This window comes from Aquarana catesbeiana, linkage group LG02, assembly GCF_042186555.1.
Source record: "Aquarana catesbeiana isolate 2022-GZ linkage group LG02, ASM4218655v1, whole genome shotgun sequence".
Taxonomy (NCBI): domain Eukaryota; kingdom Metazoa; phylum Chordata; class Amphibia; order Anura; family Ranidae; genus Aquarana; species Aquarana catesbeiana.
This window is the reverse complement of record NC_133325.1, coordinates 390,755,347-390,773,085: the sequence shown is the minus strand read 5'-3', so window position 1 is coordinate 390,773,085 and position 17,739 is coordinate 390,755,347. Positions and strand designations below refer to the sequence as shown.

The window sequence follows — 17,739 nt, the reverse complement described above, 5'->3', positions numbered from 1 at the left end:
TTAACCAGTGAAAACATACATGGTGTGAGGCAATTCCTTTTCCTGCCAATCCTGTAAGCACAGCTTGTGCTTACAAAGTCGTACTGAAATCGTGTCTATATTATTCAGGTACGATTTGCATGCTACTTGAGGGTATAACATTGAGGTCTATGGACATCAACTCGCATGGAAGTTTGACCAAAGTAGTGCAGGGACTACTTTGAAGTCGGCACTACTTAACCACTTGCCACCCGCCATATAGCTGAATGATGGCGGCAAAGTGGTTTCAATATCCTGACTGAGTGTCATATGACATCCTCAGAATATTGAGCCCACATCACGGCGATCATTGTTGTGGGGTATTAGTCTGACACCCCGCAACACCGATCTAGGTAAAGAGTCTCTGACAGAGACTCTTTACCACGTGATCAGCCATGTCCAATCACGGCTGATCACGATGTAAATAGGAAGAGCCAGTGATTCGCTTTTCCTCACTTAAGTCTGACAGGGGGGGTCTGTGCTGATTGTTTATCAGCACAGCCCCCCTCGGATCCCACCCAGGACCACCAGGGAAGCTGCCCAGGACCACCAGGGAAGTCGCCCAGGACCACCAGGGAAGCCATCCACACTGAACCACCAGGTATGCCTCCTAGACCCCCAGGGAAATACTAATCTGTGTCCAGGCAACTGCCAATCAATGCCCAGGCAGCTGCCAATCAGTGCCCACTCACAATGCCTACCACTGCCAGTGCCACCAGGGATGCCTATCAGTGCCGCGTATCAGTGCCCATCAGTGCCACGTATCAGTGCCTAGCAGTTCCGCCTATCAGTGCCCATCAGTGCTACCCATAAGAACCCATCTTTGCAGCCTTTCAGTGCCCATCAGTGTCTCCTATCAGTGCCCACCAGTGCCACCCATGAGTGCCCATCAGTGCCACCTACCAGTGCCCATCAGTGCCGCATATCAGTGCCCATCGTCAGTGCCCGTCAGTGCCCGCTCATTGGTGCCACCTCATCGGTGCCGCCTTATCAGTTCCCATCAGTGAAAGCGAAAACGTACTTATTTACAAAAAATTTTAACAGAAACAAAAGCAAAAGTTTTATTTTTTTCAAAATTTTCGGTCTTTTTTTATTTGTTTAGCAAAAGATAAAAACCGCAGAGGTGATCAAATACCACCACATGAAAGCTCTATTTGTGGGAACAAAATGATAAAAATGTAGTTTGGGTACAGTGTTGGATGGCCGCGCAATTGTCATTCAAACTGCGACAGCACTGAAAGCTGACAATTGGTCTGGGCAGGAAGGTGTATAAGTGCCCTGTATTGAAGTGGTTAAAGTCATGCCAATATGAATGGTAGTCGTTGAAAATCATGGAGAATGACTTATCATGCGATTTTGCAGTACAAAATAGTGGGACAAGTCATATAAGTGTGAAAGGGGCCTAAGACTAAGCCTTTTTTTGACATTTGTTGCTTTTAGATTTTAAAAGAAACAAATTATACAATGTTTCTTTTTATCTCAGCGCTGAGCAATGTTGCGATAAACATTGCGGGTTACTTTTTTTTTAACAAAGGAGGACACACAGAAACTCCGCGCTTAGGACTGGAGAAGGAAGGTAAAGGTAGACCCACGGGGGGGGGGCTAGAGTGTATAAATAAATAAAGAATGGGGTGAATGGCGCTCCCTTTAGAGAGGTATATAAATTGTATGTGCAACACCAGTGCTAGCAAAACCACTGTGATGATATGCTCATAATGAAATTAAATAAAACAACCCCCTGTAAACATATACATGTGTAAACACTAATCATTCAGTGCAAAATTCCATTGAAATAAACAGTAAATAAAAATAGAAATAGAAGTGATGAATCAAACCATCAATATAAATAAAGTATAACATCCGCATGTATACTGAGGTAATCAGCGGTGCTGAGCATATGTGCAAACGTGCCACAAAAAATATTGATGCAAAAAAAAAAATTTTTTAGAAAGAGTCCACAGTGCTCCAAAAATGTTTTGTTTTTTATAAAAAGAAATGTTATTATCAGAAAAGTTCCAAACAGTCTAGTGACCCTTGCCGCCTTTGAAAACGTCGATGACGAAACGCGTAAGACGGGGCTACGCACTTACGTAATTTCCGGCTACAGAGCCAGGGAGCTTGGAGCGCAGCTGGACCACACGCTGCGGGAAGGCCCTTCCTGGATATCGTATACACACATGGTGTAGTGCTGTTTTTAGCTTATTCCCTATGGGAAGTATTTGTTTTAAATAACGTATTTATAAATTACATACTACACTATGGAGTGGTATCTCTTCTTATAAGGACTGATCTCTGGTGATCCCCTTCTTGGATGTGGTGGCGGAGGCTGTGGTGCACAGATGACTGATCCGGATGTCCTGGGGTAGCGGATACAAGGGAAACAAGAGCCATTGCTACAGTGACTACAGGATACCATCTGTGAAGACTACTTATGATATCCCATATTGCCTGTCACCCCTGCAGGGGTATTAGGTGCCGATGAGTGGGGAGCCATAGGGGGAGCACAGAAGTCACCGATCTTTCTCTGAGCACGAGTCACTACACTGTTTGGAACTTTTCTGATAATAACGTTTCTTTTTTATAAAAAACTAATTTTTTTGGAGCACTGTGGACTCTTTCTAAAAAAATTTTTTTTTGCATCAATATTTTTTGTGGCACGTTTGCACATATGCTCAGCACTGCTGATTACCTCAGTATACATGCGGATGTTATGCTTTATTTATATTGATGGTTTAATTCATCACTTCTATTTCTATTTTATTTACTGTTTGTGTCAATGGAATTTTGCACTGAATGATTAGTGTTTACACAGGTATATGTTTACAGGGGGTTGTTTTAATCTATTTAATTTCATTATGAGCATATCATCACAGTGGTTTTGCTAGCACTGGTGTTGCACATACAATTTATATACCCCCCCTAAAGGGAGCGCCATTCACCCCATTCTTTATTTATACACTCTTTTTTTTTTTGGACAGCTCTGAGCAGAGAACACTGTCACGTCACATTCGGCTACCCATCACATTTTGCTACCCGCTGGAGTGCGCATGCGCGACGCCGCCATATGCGTTCCAACACTGTTGTAAGACCACTTTGCCACAGGGCCCCTCGCGGGCTTGCTTTGCTCGCCACGCTTCGGGCACGGCTCTCACTTCGTTCAGCATAATTATAATCTAACTCTATGTCCACTTGGATGGTGGGGCTCAAACCTGGACTCAGGGGTGTGGCCACAAAATTCTGCGCAAGCGCAGATCGCCACAGTGTTGGAACGCATATGGCTGCGTTGCGCTTTCGCAGTCCAGCGGGTAGCCAAATGTGATGGGTCGCCATATGTGACTCTACAACAGCTCTGCACTTGTTACATGAATCGTGGAAATGCCAGATCGTAAGGGGGAGGTTGAATTGAGATTTATTTGTGTCGCTCTAATTAATACCTTCCCTACTGACAGAACGGCGATTTGCCTTGTTTACATAGACAGATCGCCATTCTGAGGGTGTACTGTACAAGCGGTATGTGCCATGGTACCCGCCGCTGGGCTCCCACTGTGTGCGATCACATCGGGAGCGGGTCACCGGCGGCGTGCTTGCGCACCCTAGACCCGGAAGTGTCAAATCATGTACTAGGTAGGCGATCTGGCACAGAGCGGCCGCCCTGCCGCAGTATACCTACAGTGGGCAGTCGGTAAGCAATTAATGAAGTCCCAAGCAAGCCGCTAATGAAGTCGTGCATGATGTTGGCTGTCAAAGTCGTGCGACTTTGTGTGAACCGCCACTAATCCAAGTTGCAACTATGTAATCGTATCCATACATGAAATTCATCTGTAACCCTTACCTGCTCTATCTGAAAGAAAGAAAATAGATATTTTGGGTGTTGATCCATTTGTATAGCAGACGCTGCAGAGACAGAGAACTATTCCATTGATCCTCAGCGCTCTCTGACATCCCCGCTGCTGCTCATGTGATTGGCAGAGAAGGGATAATTCCCTCTCCGAGGGATACACGAGATTAGTATAAGGCTGCATTTCGCGGCGTGCACACTCCTCGCTTCTAGGTGGCGCTGTGAGCGGCAGGAAACGCTCGAGGCGTTCAGTTCTGCTTGAGTGTGTCTATGGCAAGGAGCTGTCCAGCACTTCAGCAGCGACAAGGGCTTTTCTAGAGCTTTGGAGGAGAGCGGTCCTGACAGATGCACGTAGACCTGCATGCATTGACAGCTTGGAGAGCTGAGCCGTGCACCTGACAGCCTCATCCCGAGCAGCACACACACACACACACATATATATATATACAGGAAGAAGCTGTGACAACAATAACACTGCTGAGCAGAGCATCTTCAGGGTGCAGCAAGGAGCCAGGATCCTGCCTGAAGGTAAGCCAACACAGTGACATAGGGAGGAGGAGGAGGAGGAGGGGATGTGTGTTTACACAATGCTTTCATGTGGAAGGCATGCTGCATTCTCTATTGTGTAGCCAGGCTCCTGCTGCAGTTTGAACACAAAAGGCTGCCCAGAGATGTAGGGCTCATCAGCAACACGGAGCTTTATTTTAGCCATGTGACTGTCATTTTTACATCTCATTGGGCTCAGCTGAAAATAACTGACACTTTTTTTTACTGTAAAAGAAGCATCCCTTTTCTGGTGTGTTAGCTTTGTGTATGGAGAGAGCTGGGCTGGGTGATCCCCTTCTGGACACACTTAAGCCCTGCTTAACTCTGTATTAAAGCAGGGATTCTTCATTCCACGCAGTGTTGGCCAGCTGCGTCAAAGCCACCCCCCCCCCCCACCGATTGGTCCTATACTATGCGAACCGTAATATTCAGAGGTTAGCGTAATACTTTGTGTAAGCCGAGACCATTGGGGGCTGGGCTGTTTGGGGTAGGGTGACACATCAGGTCTGTTCATTGACAAATAGAGAGAAGCAGGTATTCTTCTCGTCCCCCTGGCTGATCAGTTCACCTCCTGGGGCTACCATCTAGGCACAGGTGCTCCCTACTCACATGTCTCTGACTACATACAGTGGAGGAGACTCGCTGCTCTTTAATCACTTCCAGGGGGAGTAGATCCTATGACCTTATGGATGCACTGAAAGAACAGATGGCTCCAGTGAGTGGAGGGGGGGGGTCATATATCAGCCTAAATAATTGAAACAATCTTTCTTTTTTTCTTACCTGTGTGGACACAAACAATAAATACTGGGGGTTTTAAACGATAAAAAAATGAGGGCTTCATTTAGGATAGAGGAAAAGTTGAATTGTGCCTCTCCGTGAAATAAATGTACAGAAGCAAGCGATCTGTTGTTGACTGATACTTTCCTGTTTGCTTGGTAGGCTTTCTAATTCCAGCTTTCGTCACAACTTAAACAGGTCACTAGTCTTAAGGAGCTGCTGGCTAGATTAGAAATTTGCTTTAATGATGCCAGAAAGATGTTTATTTAATGAAAGGCGTTCAAAGTCATGATTCTATGTACAGAAATGATACTCTCGGTTCTGAAATACAGTGCAATCTTTCTTTTTTTTTTTTTGTTTGCAGTAAATTACTTAACAGATGTTAAGGTTCAGTTCTTACAAGCTATAGTAGCATTCCATTGAATGCCAGGCTTTCAGGATTTAAAGTTACCATAGGTATGAGCTTTTATTAACCATCTGTTATCTATAAATAGAATGGGATGATGTGGACATAATTAGCTTTAGATCATGCTGATAACCTATTGCCCCAGGCAAAAGTGGCAGTCCAGTATTGCTTACTGCATATGCCATTTTATAGTTATGACTTACTGTTTGATATAAAACATGGTTTGTATTTAATTGAACATTTCAATTATTCAGACACTTTTCATTTTGTACTTGTTGCTCAAAGTGTAATATGTACATCAAGTGTAATATATATATCTTATACATGTGCAGTTAGAGTATACAATTTGATCACAAATATATATATATATATATATATATATATATATATATATATATATATATATATATATATATATATATATATTTGTGATCAAATTGTATACTCTAACCGCACATGTATAAGATTTTACTATCTTTCTATCCTTTATCCTGGGTGTGAATCTGTGAATTGGTCAAACAGAAAAGCTAAAATACTTTTGAAATTGTGCCTCTATATTACAAGCACATGGTTTTGTTCACATAAACATTGTATACCATGCTTGGTCTTGCCAGCCACACTGCAGTCACAACAGCAATACTGTGCAAAGTAATGCTTTATATGTATGTAAATTTATATGTGTAACATTTACATATAAATATACCATATTAAGGCTTGATTTACTAAAACTGGCGAGTGCAAAATCTGGTCTAGCTGTTTATAGCAGCCAATCAGCTTCTAACTTGTTTAATTAGGCTTTGACAAAAAATAAATTAAATGGAAGCTGATTGGTTTCTATGTAGCGCTGCACCACATTTTGCTCTCTCCAGTTTTAGTAAATCAACCCCATTATTTATATGTAATATTTAACATTAAATATATGCATATAATGATATGTAGGCTTTGGTGAATATGCAAGCCTTGCTGAATAGTAGATAATGGGGTTGATTTTCTAAAACTGGAGAGTACAAAATCTGGTGCAACTGTGCATGGTAGCCAATCAGCTTCTAACTTCAGCTTGTGTCATTAAGCTTTGACAATAAAACCTGGAAGCTGATTGGTTTCTATGCAGAACTGCACCAGATTTTGCACTCCCCAGATTTAGTACATTAACCCCAATGTGTGTATTTAAATTGGTGAATGTTTTTCTTTCTAATTTATTTATAGCCCTAGCAGTATCACATTCACTTTAGTTGTTGGGACAGATTTTACAATCCTGTGTCCTTTCCACAATAATATGGTCCCATAACTTTAGGGCCAGCGTAGCCAGAAGCCAGGGATTCTACTGGTATATATAGGGTTTTGGAAGGAAACCAGAGTCCATTCTAAAAAGGGAAACCAAGAGCTCTATTTTATATATATATATATATATATATATATATATATATATATATATATATATATATATATATATATATAATGGTAGACCAATCTGCAGCACCTTGTATCTTTATTAGGAGAGTTACAAATTCATCAAAATGACAATTTTTGGACCCATCAAGACCCTTTATTAGGTATGACAAGACAGGTATGTCATACTTGATCTTGATGGGTCCAAAACTGTCTTTTTGATGAATTTGTATTAATCCTAGTAAATATACAAGGTGCTGCAGATTGGACCACCATCGTTGGTTCTATATATTGGAGAATGGGGGATCTCCTTATCTGCTTTCCACCTGAAGGATTGTGATATGTGCCAATTGAGTGCTGTCCTGACCAGCTTATATACATACTATACTTTGTGTGTGTATATATATATATATCTATATATATATATATATATAGATATATATGTATAGATATATATATATAGATATATCTATATATATATATCTATATATATATAGATATATATATATAGATATATCTATATATATATATCTATATATATATAGATATATCTATATATATATACTGCAAGGGCTCTTCTGATAGAAAGCTACTGGGAAACAGAATATTGTTGCTAATTCCACACCAAGATTTATTTTTTTTCAATTTTAAGGTGTCTTAGCCACTTTTATTTTCTATCTGCTTCAAGTAACTGCGTCCATTGCAGGGGGTACATAACTGCCACTCAAATATTTTCTTTTTTCTTGCAATCTCTTAGAGCCCTTTCACACTGAGGCACTTATAAACTAGCCATAAAACACTGAGCACTTTTGCAGCGCTTTTGTGCAGCTTTTTAGGCACTTTTCAGGTGCTTTTGAGGTATTTGCGGTGTGCTTTTTAAAGGACATGTGACTCAAAAAGTGCCCCAAAAACCATTTTGAAGTTCATTTTCAGGCTTTTTTCAGGCACTTCCCATTCATTTCAATAGAGAGGAGCATTTTTGAGGCACTTTTTTTTAGCTCTCCAAACATGCTCCAATGATGCTGCATGCCAGATTTTTTTCACCGTACTGCCAGCGCACCACTCTAGTGTGAAAGTGATCATTGATTTTAATGGGTACATTTTTTGTGGCTTTTCATGCTTTTCATTTTCATTTCATTTTTTTAACGCCAAAGTGCTTGAAAAACTCCTCAGTGTGAAAGGGGTCTTAAAGGTTTTGTTTGTGATCTAACTCACAGCAACCATCTCTAATACTTATAAATATTCCCAAGATGAGGAGGTACAGGGTAGGGCTTTCAGCTCCATAGCCTCTGCTCTACATCAGGAGGGTACCCAGGTTTCTGCTGATCCCTGGTATTGATGCCCATGATGCCCTATGTAATTATTCTGCATCTAGGCTTCAGACAGCAATGCCATAGCTGATACCAGTTAAGACCCAACAAAAAATATACATTTATGCATTTGATCATTCAATTTTAGACTATATGCACACTCATGTTTATTTTCTTGTACTTTAGTGTGACCATTTATATTACCAACATCTAACTTCATCTATAAAGAGTGCATTTCACAGTATATTGCTTTGTTTGTATTTTTGATTATACCCTTTTTTGCAGTGACTACATTTTATGAGACTGTGGCTCTGTTTCCTGTCTAGTAAACAGAAAAAATAAATGTTATTTTCATTGCCCCCGTAAATGTTTATTGTTGCAGACTTTGTTTTTCTGTATCTGGATGAGTTGGAAAAATTACTTTTCGCTATTTAAAGGATCACTAATACACCGTACACACGATCCGAAAATCGTACGGAAAATGCCGCATTCAAATCGATCGTGCGATAATCAGAATGTTAGTACGGAGCTTTCGAGAGCCGATCAGGACAGTTCATCCGATATTATTCTATCGGACATGCACGGAAATTTTTTCCGTATGGTGCCAGATCGTACGATTTTCGTTTAATCAGTACAGCTATCATTCGAAAATGCAATACAAATGCATTGCAACACATGACATCACTTCCGAATTTTTATTCTGTTGTACGGGAATTTTCGGGGCTTTAGTAAACTCATCAGATTCGACGTGAGATTAGCATGCAAACAAAAACGGACGATCATTCATCCGATAATCGGATCGTGTGTACGGGGCTTTGAGCTATTTGTTTTTTTTAAAAAAAATAACAAACATGTTATACTTACCTCCACTGTGCAGCTCATTTTGCACAGACTGGCCCCGAACCTGGTCTTCTGGGGTCCCTCGGCGGCTGTCTCAGCTCCCCCCCCCCCCCCAAGGACTCAACACTTTCATGTGAGCTCCCTCGCATGGTGTTGAGTGCTTGCGGGCTCGCTCCCGTGATACAGCCAGCGGCCATAGGCGCTCACTGTATCACTCGGCCCCGTCCCCGACACTCCGCGTCATTGGATGTGATTGACAGCAGCGTGAGCCAATGGCTGCACTGCTTTCAATCCATCCACTATAGCCAATCAACGGCCAGGCTGAGCAGCGAAGAGGATGTCGGGAGCGAGCGCGGGACTTTCGAGGGGTCAGGTAAGTAAAATGGGGGGGCTGGGGGGGGCGGTATTGTCGAATGTTTTTTCACCTTAATGCATAGAATGCATTAAGGTGAAAAAACTTTTACCTTTACAACCCCTTTAATATGGCTAATATGGACATACAGGGGGTGATTTACTAAAACTGGAGCGTGCAAAATCTTGTGCAATTGTGCACAAAATCAGCTTCCAGTTTTTTTTTGTCAAAGCTTAATTGAACAAGCTGACGTTAGAAACAAATTGGCTACCATGCAGAGCTGCACCAGATTTTGCACTCTCCAGTTTTAGTAAATCATCCCCATAGTAACTAAATGCTTGTAGTCAATAAGCAGATGTGCACATTCCTACAGAGCTTTTCATTTATTGGAACACAATTATTATTCTTAGCAACAGTAGTAGTAAATGGCCTCCATAAGATGACGATGCTTTCAAATCATGCGTATTACTATCATAATTGGCCAACTCAGGTTGGCCATACACCATTAGGTCAATTCAAGAGAAACTGCAAAGGGCAATGATGATTTTCCAAGTACAGAAAGACGTAGAAACACATCAGCTTACAATTTTTTGTAGCCACTACTTCATGCTTTAGTAGATAAGCACATATAACATTTGCAAGCGATTCAACAAAACTGAGCATTGCTAGAGATAGTTGCTTATTGCATGGGACACAACATGATTGAACAAGGGCTCAATCAAAGAGTTATCTAGGTTGCCAATTCCATAGAAACCAGCAGCAGTTCTTTAACTATGTATGTGCCGAAGAAAGTAGCAACAACTGAGCTATGATTATGTTGGTTAACAGGTTTTTAAATCTTGTTTTCTATGAATATAACTATTAAGACAGCCTTAGGAGAATGTCTATCTTCCACCTATCATTCCACTTATCTGTCCATCCTTCTCACCTTTATCCCACTGTCTGCCTTTGTGCTGCTCAGCACTGCTGCTTCCTTTTGTCATAACGAATGAGGATTATGCATTTTTAATGATCCTTTAAATAATAAATGACAGGTATTTCTATTTTCACCCTCGGTGTTTGTCCTTTATGCTTTCCTGCAAACAACACAAGGGCCTATGTTTGTATAATTTTATGTTTTAATATTCTGTCAGGTTAACCTTCATCTATGAAATAAAGTGATAAAGTCGTTGACTGCCAAACTATATTGTGCTTGGTGAGTTACCAAAATGTCATGATATGGACAAACATCTATTTGTACTGCACATATATTTACAACCACCTTCGTGTGCCTAGAATTATAGAATGATGTCACCATGATTATGTAGATATTTAAATTTGGTTTGCTGTCCAGATCAACCAATCATCCCTTATTTTATACACAAGCAAGTGTGAAGTATTAAAACAAGATAGCAATAAAGATGTTACTGGGGTCTAACTATGGCTAAGTGACCCCCAAATGTTATTTCTTAGTCAAATGGACCAACAAGAATGTTTTAGTGGCCAGTTAGGGCATACTTATAGCAGATGGCAGGGCTTAGCCATGAGGTCAGGCCCCAATAACAGGTGAAACGACATCAGAGAGGGCCACAGAAGAGGTGTTTCTGGCTAATAAAGGTAACAATCAGATATTGTGTGTTGTCTGCTGATAGAAAGGAGTTTTACATTATACATTTAAAGCAGTATTAAAGAAGAACTCTATTTTTCCACACACTTTACAGTTTGTTTGGGCCAAGCTGAGGCTACATACAGCATACCGCACTGTGTTCCGGATGTGTGCCGAGACCTTCCTGTCTCATATATGGAACACAGAAGAGTCTAAGGAGAGTGGGGCTCAGCCGCTCAGAGCAAGCAATGTATTCTATCAATGAATACAAAGCTTCCTCTGAGTCAGAAGTTGTGACATCATCAGCCCACCTCTCTGACACAGCCAATAATAGGAAGATTTGTATTCATTGATAGAATACATTGCTTGCTCTGAGTGGCTGAGCGCCGCTGCCGTAGACTCTTCTGTGTTCTGGGTATGAGCCTGGAAGTCTCAGTTTGCACCTGGAACACAGTGCAGTATGCTGTATGTAGCCGTTTGGGCCAGCTTATAAACAAACTATAGTGTGTGGAAAAATTTAGTTCTTCTTTAAAACCAAAAGCAAGCATTTATTATATTGCAGCTTGCCAATTCTTAGATGTGATCGCTGTATTTGTTTTTTTTTTTTTTTTACCTGGTGATCTAGCCAGCAAGACTGTTGTTTATTAACAGAACAAGCTGTCCTGCAGATGCAGCAGTTAGAGGGTTTGGATAAACCATTTAACACTGAAAGGGCTGCCTACAATGGTCAGCTTTTCATTGTTTATGTGAAACACCTATCACAAAAGGACACAACTGCTGCTGTAACTGCTTAAAAGTGTTAGCTGGAATTTGTTTAGTGTATTTAACACTTCTGGCAGCGGCAGCCCATCCCTAATCTCCATGCAGGGTGCTGGATGCATAGAATTTAACAGGGTTTTTTTTTTTTTGCAAAGCACATGATTAGAGCCAGGGGCTCTAGTTGGCTTCAAAAGAGGTGGGCTTGGCGCGCATTCGCTATTGTCTTCCTGCTTCTCCTCCTGGCCAATCAGGACAGGAAGCGGGTCCTGAGACCGGATTGGCCGGGAGGAGAAGCAACCGGATTGGCCGGGAGGAGAAGCCGCCAAAGCCGCCTGGGACCTGTTTGCCACCCCCCACCCCAAAAAAATGGAGCACCAGCCGCCACTGGCTTCTGGTACATCTAACACTCCCTTCCCCCCAATGCTGCTGTCCAAAGATGCCCCTGTGCTCCTTCATTCAGAGTGCAGTCACCCTAATACAGAAGGTGTGTTACTGGCAAGGTGAAAACAGTGGGAAATAGCCTTAAAAAAGAAAACTGATGCAGCCAGCACATCTATTGGTTGGTAATCTGCAATATATTACGTTTTTGGTTTTGGGTGTAATGCCACTTTAAAACAGTTGTAACCTCCGTGGGGGTATGATTATGTCAGATTTTTTAATCTCAAAGCGGTACAATTGTTTTGAATTTTTTTTTTTTTTTTTTTTGTAGGCCTGTAATTCTTAGTAATAACAGACTATGATCTGTCCAAACAAGAGTCTAGTAGACATCCCAGGCTTGTTTGAAAGTTTGAAACACGAAATCATAAATTATAATATAATAAATAATTATAAAAAATAATAATATAATAATAAAATTAATTTCCCCATGATTCACTATCACTCAATTCTGCAAGTGTTCTAATTTACTATCGCTGTTTTCTAGCTGGTCTAAAACCACTTTTGACATAAAGGGACACTTTTTGGTTGCCATGGACAATCTCAAGTTTCCAGGCAGAAAGAACAGTATATATAATAAAAAAGTGCCTGCAGGGCATTGGACAAAGCATTAGGGACAAAAGAGATGTGAAATGATTTGATACATTTACAGATTACAGTGTACTGTATGTGTTATGTATTTTGTACTTTTTGAATTTGCCGCCAGGCTCCGCCCCCATGTGTTGCGACGCTCGCAGGGAACGGAGCCCGGAACATAGAGTATCGGGTGGATGATCTGGCAGAGGACACAGTGGGGGGACATCGCAGGATCCTGGTGACAAGGTAAGTACGCTGTACCAGGATTCTGCAATGCAATCCCAAGTGTGGCTCGGGGGTTACCGCTAATGGTACTGAAATTTAACCCACGAGCCACACTCAGGAAAATCGCAAGGAGGGTTAAACAGCTTAGAAGAGTTTTACTGTGTCAATGCCAGAAGTGTCTGTAAAGTGCAATAGCCGTCAACTCTTGGCTGTGGGCAGCAGATTGATTCATAATAAAAATGTGTGTCATCAATATTTGAAGACAGATTATGTATAGTTTATTTGTTTTGATCTGCTGAAAATAAATTCAATCTATTATTAGTTTAGCCACGTGGGCACACTTACGCTACGCTATGCTGTGCAAAGGTATGAATAGATACAGAGATAACATAGTATAAATATGTCTGTAATGAAAGCCATCAAAGCTTCTTTTTTCATTGGACAGCCTTTGCTTATCAGGAAATGATCAGACAGGGGAAACCGTTTTTCCTTTTTCCTGTCATACAAATATACAACATACTTAGGATTTAAATAGCAGCACTGTGGACAGTGGTCTGTGGTCTGAAACATTCCCCCTATGCTGGTAGGCCATTGTTCTTTTGAGTTGTGCCCCGAGATTACCTTTTGTTGTGCCTAATGAGCAGAAAATATACACTTGGCAAAGGGAATATTCCTTTAAGGATTTGGAAGTTAGTGAAGTGAACATGGCTACATTTTGCTAAGTAAACATTCTTCACTCCTTTACTAAATATACTCTCTTATGTCTGCCTGATTTGACATCTGAAACAATTAAAGTCTCAAAAAATCACTAAAACCACAAAACAAATGGCAACTAAAATATGTGGGAGATTTGTGGTTGGTACTGAGATAAATTTCTTAGTAGATCAGGCTGGAAACGGATAAGCCCCTTTCACACAGGCGCCTCCATGAAGCGGGATCTGCTTACTCAGCGGGGAATCTCTCTTCTGATCCCTGCTGAGCCATGCGGATGACAGATCCGTAACCGCTCCGCTATGCAGTGCAGACACAGACACAGCCCGCTCTCGTCTATGGGGCAATCGGATGGAAATGGACCGCCTGTCCAATCCGCCAGACGAATGGGGAATAGTTCCTCCATCCGTCTGTTTTTGGCAGACAGGATCGGATCGGATGGCGTTGGGTGTCAGAAGACATGTGTCTGCTGACACCCGCTGCTCCATAAAAGAGACTGGTGGGTCCAGTCAGGTCTGCCTGAGAAAACCGACAGTCAGACCTGATCGGATTGCCTGTGTGGAAGGGGCCTTAGTGTGTATTTTTGTAGCACTGAAATACAAAGGAGTTATTTTTAAATATACAGTAGTTTTCAATCTTGTAGTAGCACTGTTTATCATTGATATAAACAATTGCTGGTCTGTATAGAATACCTAAATTTTGATGGATAATCCAATCTCAGTTGATCTAATGCTACCATAACATTAGCTATGGTTGTATCCAGGGCTAAAAGAAATAACCCATGCTTCTAAAGACTACTGAATCTAAATATATCCAGGCAGAGTCTAAATTTTGGCATGGCAACAGATCTACGGTAATACATTTTTGCTAATAATATAAACACATGCCGTTTTTTTAAAAGTAGTTGTAAACCCTAACTAAATGACGATTGCTGAAGGACTGTGTATCCCAAGTAGCACTGGAAACAATGATTTTTTAGTACTACTTGGGTCGCTCAGCCTACTCTCCTTTGCTTGCACTTGGGCCATGTTGACAGGCGCAGGAGTGCCAGCTTTGGTACATCTTCCAACCGGCTTATACACGTAGGATGCCAATCTACACACAGAGGACTACTCCATTCACTGAACTGTAGCCATTATTGATGTTCATTAACTACCAAATGTTAGGTTGATAATTTCACTTTCTTTTAGCTAGCAACAATTAAAGGATTAACTGTGCCAGAGTCTGTGCTTCCCTTTTTGTTTATTTTTTAAAATAAAATACTTGTTTACACCTTTTTTATTCTTTAATCTCAGTGATGCTGGTTCTTTAATCTCAGTGGTGCTAATTTCCTGCAGCCCATTTACAGCCACTTCCTGAGCACATGAAAAAACTCCAGCAGTTTCTTAGGGGGTATTCCTGATGGTGACATAATGTGCATAATGTGTGTTAAAACAGCCATTTGTAGCCACTTATCACCATCAGAGGTCCATATGCCAGGGTGACAATGCTAGAACTGGGCTGGGATAGAGGGACAGGATGTTGTCACCATATAACAGGAACTGCCTGAACTAGGACATGGCAGGATCACCAGGTATTATTTTAAAGAAAGCTGCAGATTGAAAAATATCAAAATTCCTTTTGAAATGAGATAAACATTTGTTTAGCAATTGGGCTTACTTTTACTTCAACACATTCATATGCAGTTCTTTTATTTTGAATGTGCCATGAAGAGAAGAGATATATTGCATGTATACAGTATATACAGGTGCTTCTCATGAAATTAGAATATCATCAAAAAGTTAATTTATTTCAGTAATTCAATTCAAAAAGTGAAACTCATATATTTTATATAGATGCGTTATACACAGAGTGATATATTTCAAGCTTTTCTTTCTTTTATTTTGATGATTATGGCTTACAGCTAGTGAAAACCCAAAATTAAGTATCTCAGGAAAATAAAATATTACATAAAACCAATAAAAAAAAAGATTTTTAATACAGGAATGTTAGCTTACTGAAAAGTATGTCCATGTACAGTATAGTAGGTACTCAATACTTGGTTGGGGCTCCTTTTGCATGAATTACTGCATCAATGTGGCTTGGCATGGATGTGATCAGCCTGTGGCACTGCTGAGGTGTTATGTAAACAGAGGTTTCTTTAATAGTGGCCTTCAGCTCGTCTGTATTGTTGGGTCTGTTGTCTCTCATCTTCCTCTTGACAACACCCCACAGATTCTCTATTGGGTTAGGTCAGGTGAGTTTGCTGGCCAATCAAGCACAGTGACACCATGATCATTAAACCAGGTATTGGTTCCTTTGGCAGTGTGGGCAGGTGCCAAGTCCTGCTGGAAAATGAAATCGGCATCTCCATAAAGCTGGTCAGCAAAGGGAAGCATTAAGTGCTCTAGAATTTCCTGGTAGAGGGCTGTACTGACTTTGGACTTGATAAAACACAGTGGACCAACACTGGCAGATGACATGGATACCCAAATCTTCACAGACTGTGGAAAATGTTGCATTTAATTTGGAAATCAAGGTCCTAGAATCTGGAGTTAGAGTTGAGAGGCACAGAATCCAAGTTTCATGAGGTCCAGTGTGAAGTTTTCACAGTCAGTGATGATTTGGGGAGCCATGTCATCTGCTGGTGTTGATCCACTGTGTTTTATCAAGTCCAAGGTCAGCACTCCATGCTTCCCTCTGCTGACTAGCTTTATGGAGATGCTGATTTAATTTTCCAGCAGGACTTGACACCTGCCCACGCTGCCAAAAGTACCAATACCTGGTTAATGATCATGGTATCACTGTGCTTGATTGGTCAGCAAACTTGCCTGACCTAAACTCCATCTGAGAATCTGTGGGGTATTGTTAGGAGGAAGATGAGAGACACCAGACCCAACAAGCTGAAGGCTGCTATAAAAGCAACCTAGGCTTCAATAAAACCTCAGCAGTGCCACAGGCTGATCACCTCCATGCCACACCGCATCGATGCAGTAATTCATGCAAAAGGAGCCCCGACCAAGTATTGAGTGCATACTATTCTTTACATGGACATTCTTTTCACTAAGCCAACATTTCTGTATTAAATATCCTTTTTTAATTGGTCTTATGTACTATTCTAATTTTCTGAGATACAGATTTTTGGGTTTTCACTAGCTGTAAGCCATAATCATCAAAATTAAAAGAAAGAAATACTTAAAATATATCACTCTGTGTGTAACACATCTATATAAAATATACGAGTTTCACTTTTTGAATTGAATTACTGAAACAAATTAACTTTTTAAAGATATTCTAATTTTATGAGATGCACCTGTATATACATTATCTTACAAAAGTGAGTACACCCCTCACATTTTTGTAAATATTTTATTATATATTTTCACATGGCAACACACAGCCATTAATGTCTAAACCGCTGGCAACAAAAGTGCGTACACCCCTAAGTGAAAATGTCCAAATCGGCCCCAGTTAGCCATTTTCTCTCCCCGGTGTCATGTGACTCGTTAGTGTTACAAGGTCTCAGGAAAACCTTATGCAAAAGATATAATAAAATATTTACAAAAAGTGTGAGGTGTGTACTCACTTTTGTGAGATACTGTATATATTTTTAGCAATGTTCACTTTCATGTGCTACAAAGATCATGCTTACTTCAGCATCAGCTGTACACATACATGATTGGGGAATAGTGGCCATTGCTCAGTGAGCGAACTCTAACATACTAAGCTGCCTAGCAAGATCTCTGACATACTGAGCTACCAGTGCCCACAACCTCTTCTTCCAACCCCACTTCACCTGGAGCATGAAGATCTGGTCAGATGATATCAGGTGACACTCTACCTACATTCTCAGGTGTCCATCTACACACTTTGTGTATAGGTTGAGGGCTTTTAGGACATAGTTCTGTGGGCCATGCCTATATCAATAGAATGTGACATAGAGTGACCTGCAGAAACCTTCTCTTGTTGGCTGGGCATCACTGTAACTTGATG

General features: G+C 40.9%; 1 protein-coding gene across 1 annotated transcript in view; it reads left to right on the top strand.

The window, feature by feature from the left end:
* The first annotated feature begins 4,033 nt into the window (after positions 1 to 4,033).
* The window catches only part of SRRM3 (serine/arginine repetitive matrix 3), a 643,608-nt gene continuing 629,902 nt past the window's right edge, over positions 4,034 to 17,739 (top strand). Inside the window, exon 1 of the mRNA XM_073615202.1 lies at positions 4,034 to 4,384. The gene's annotated coding sequence lies outside the window, so the exon portion shown is untranslated. The remainder of the gene's footprint in view (positions 4,385 to 17,739) is intronic.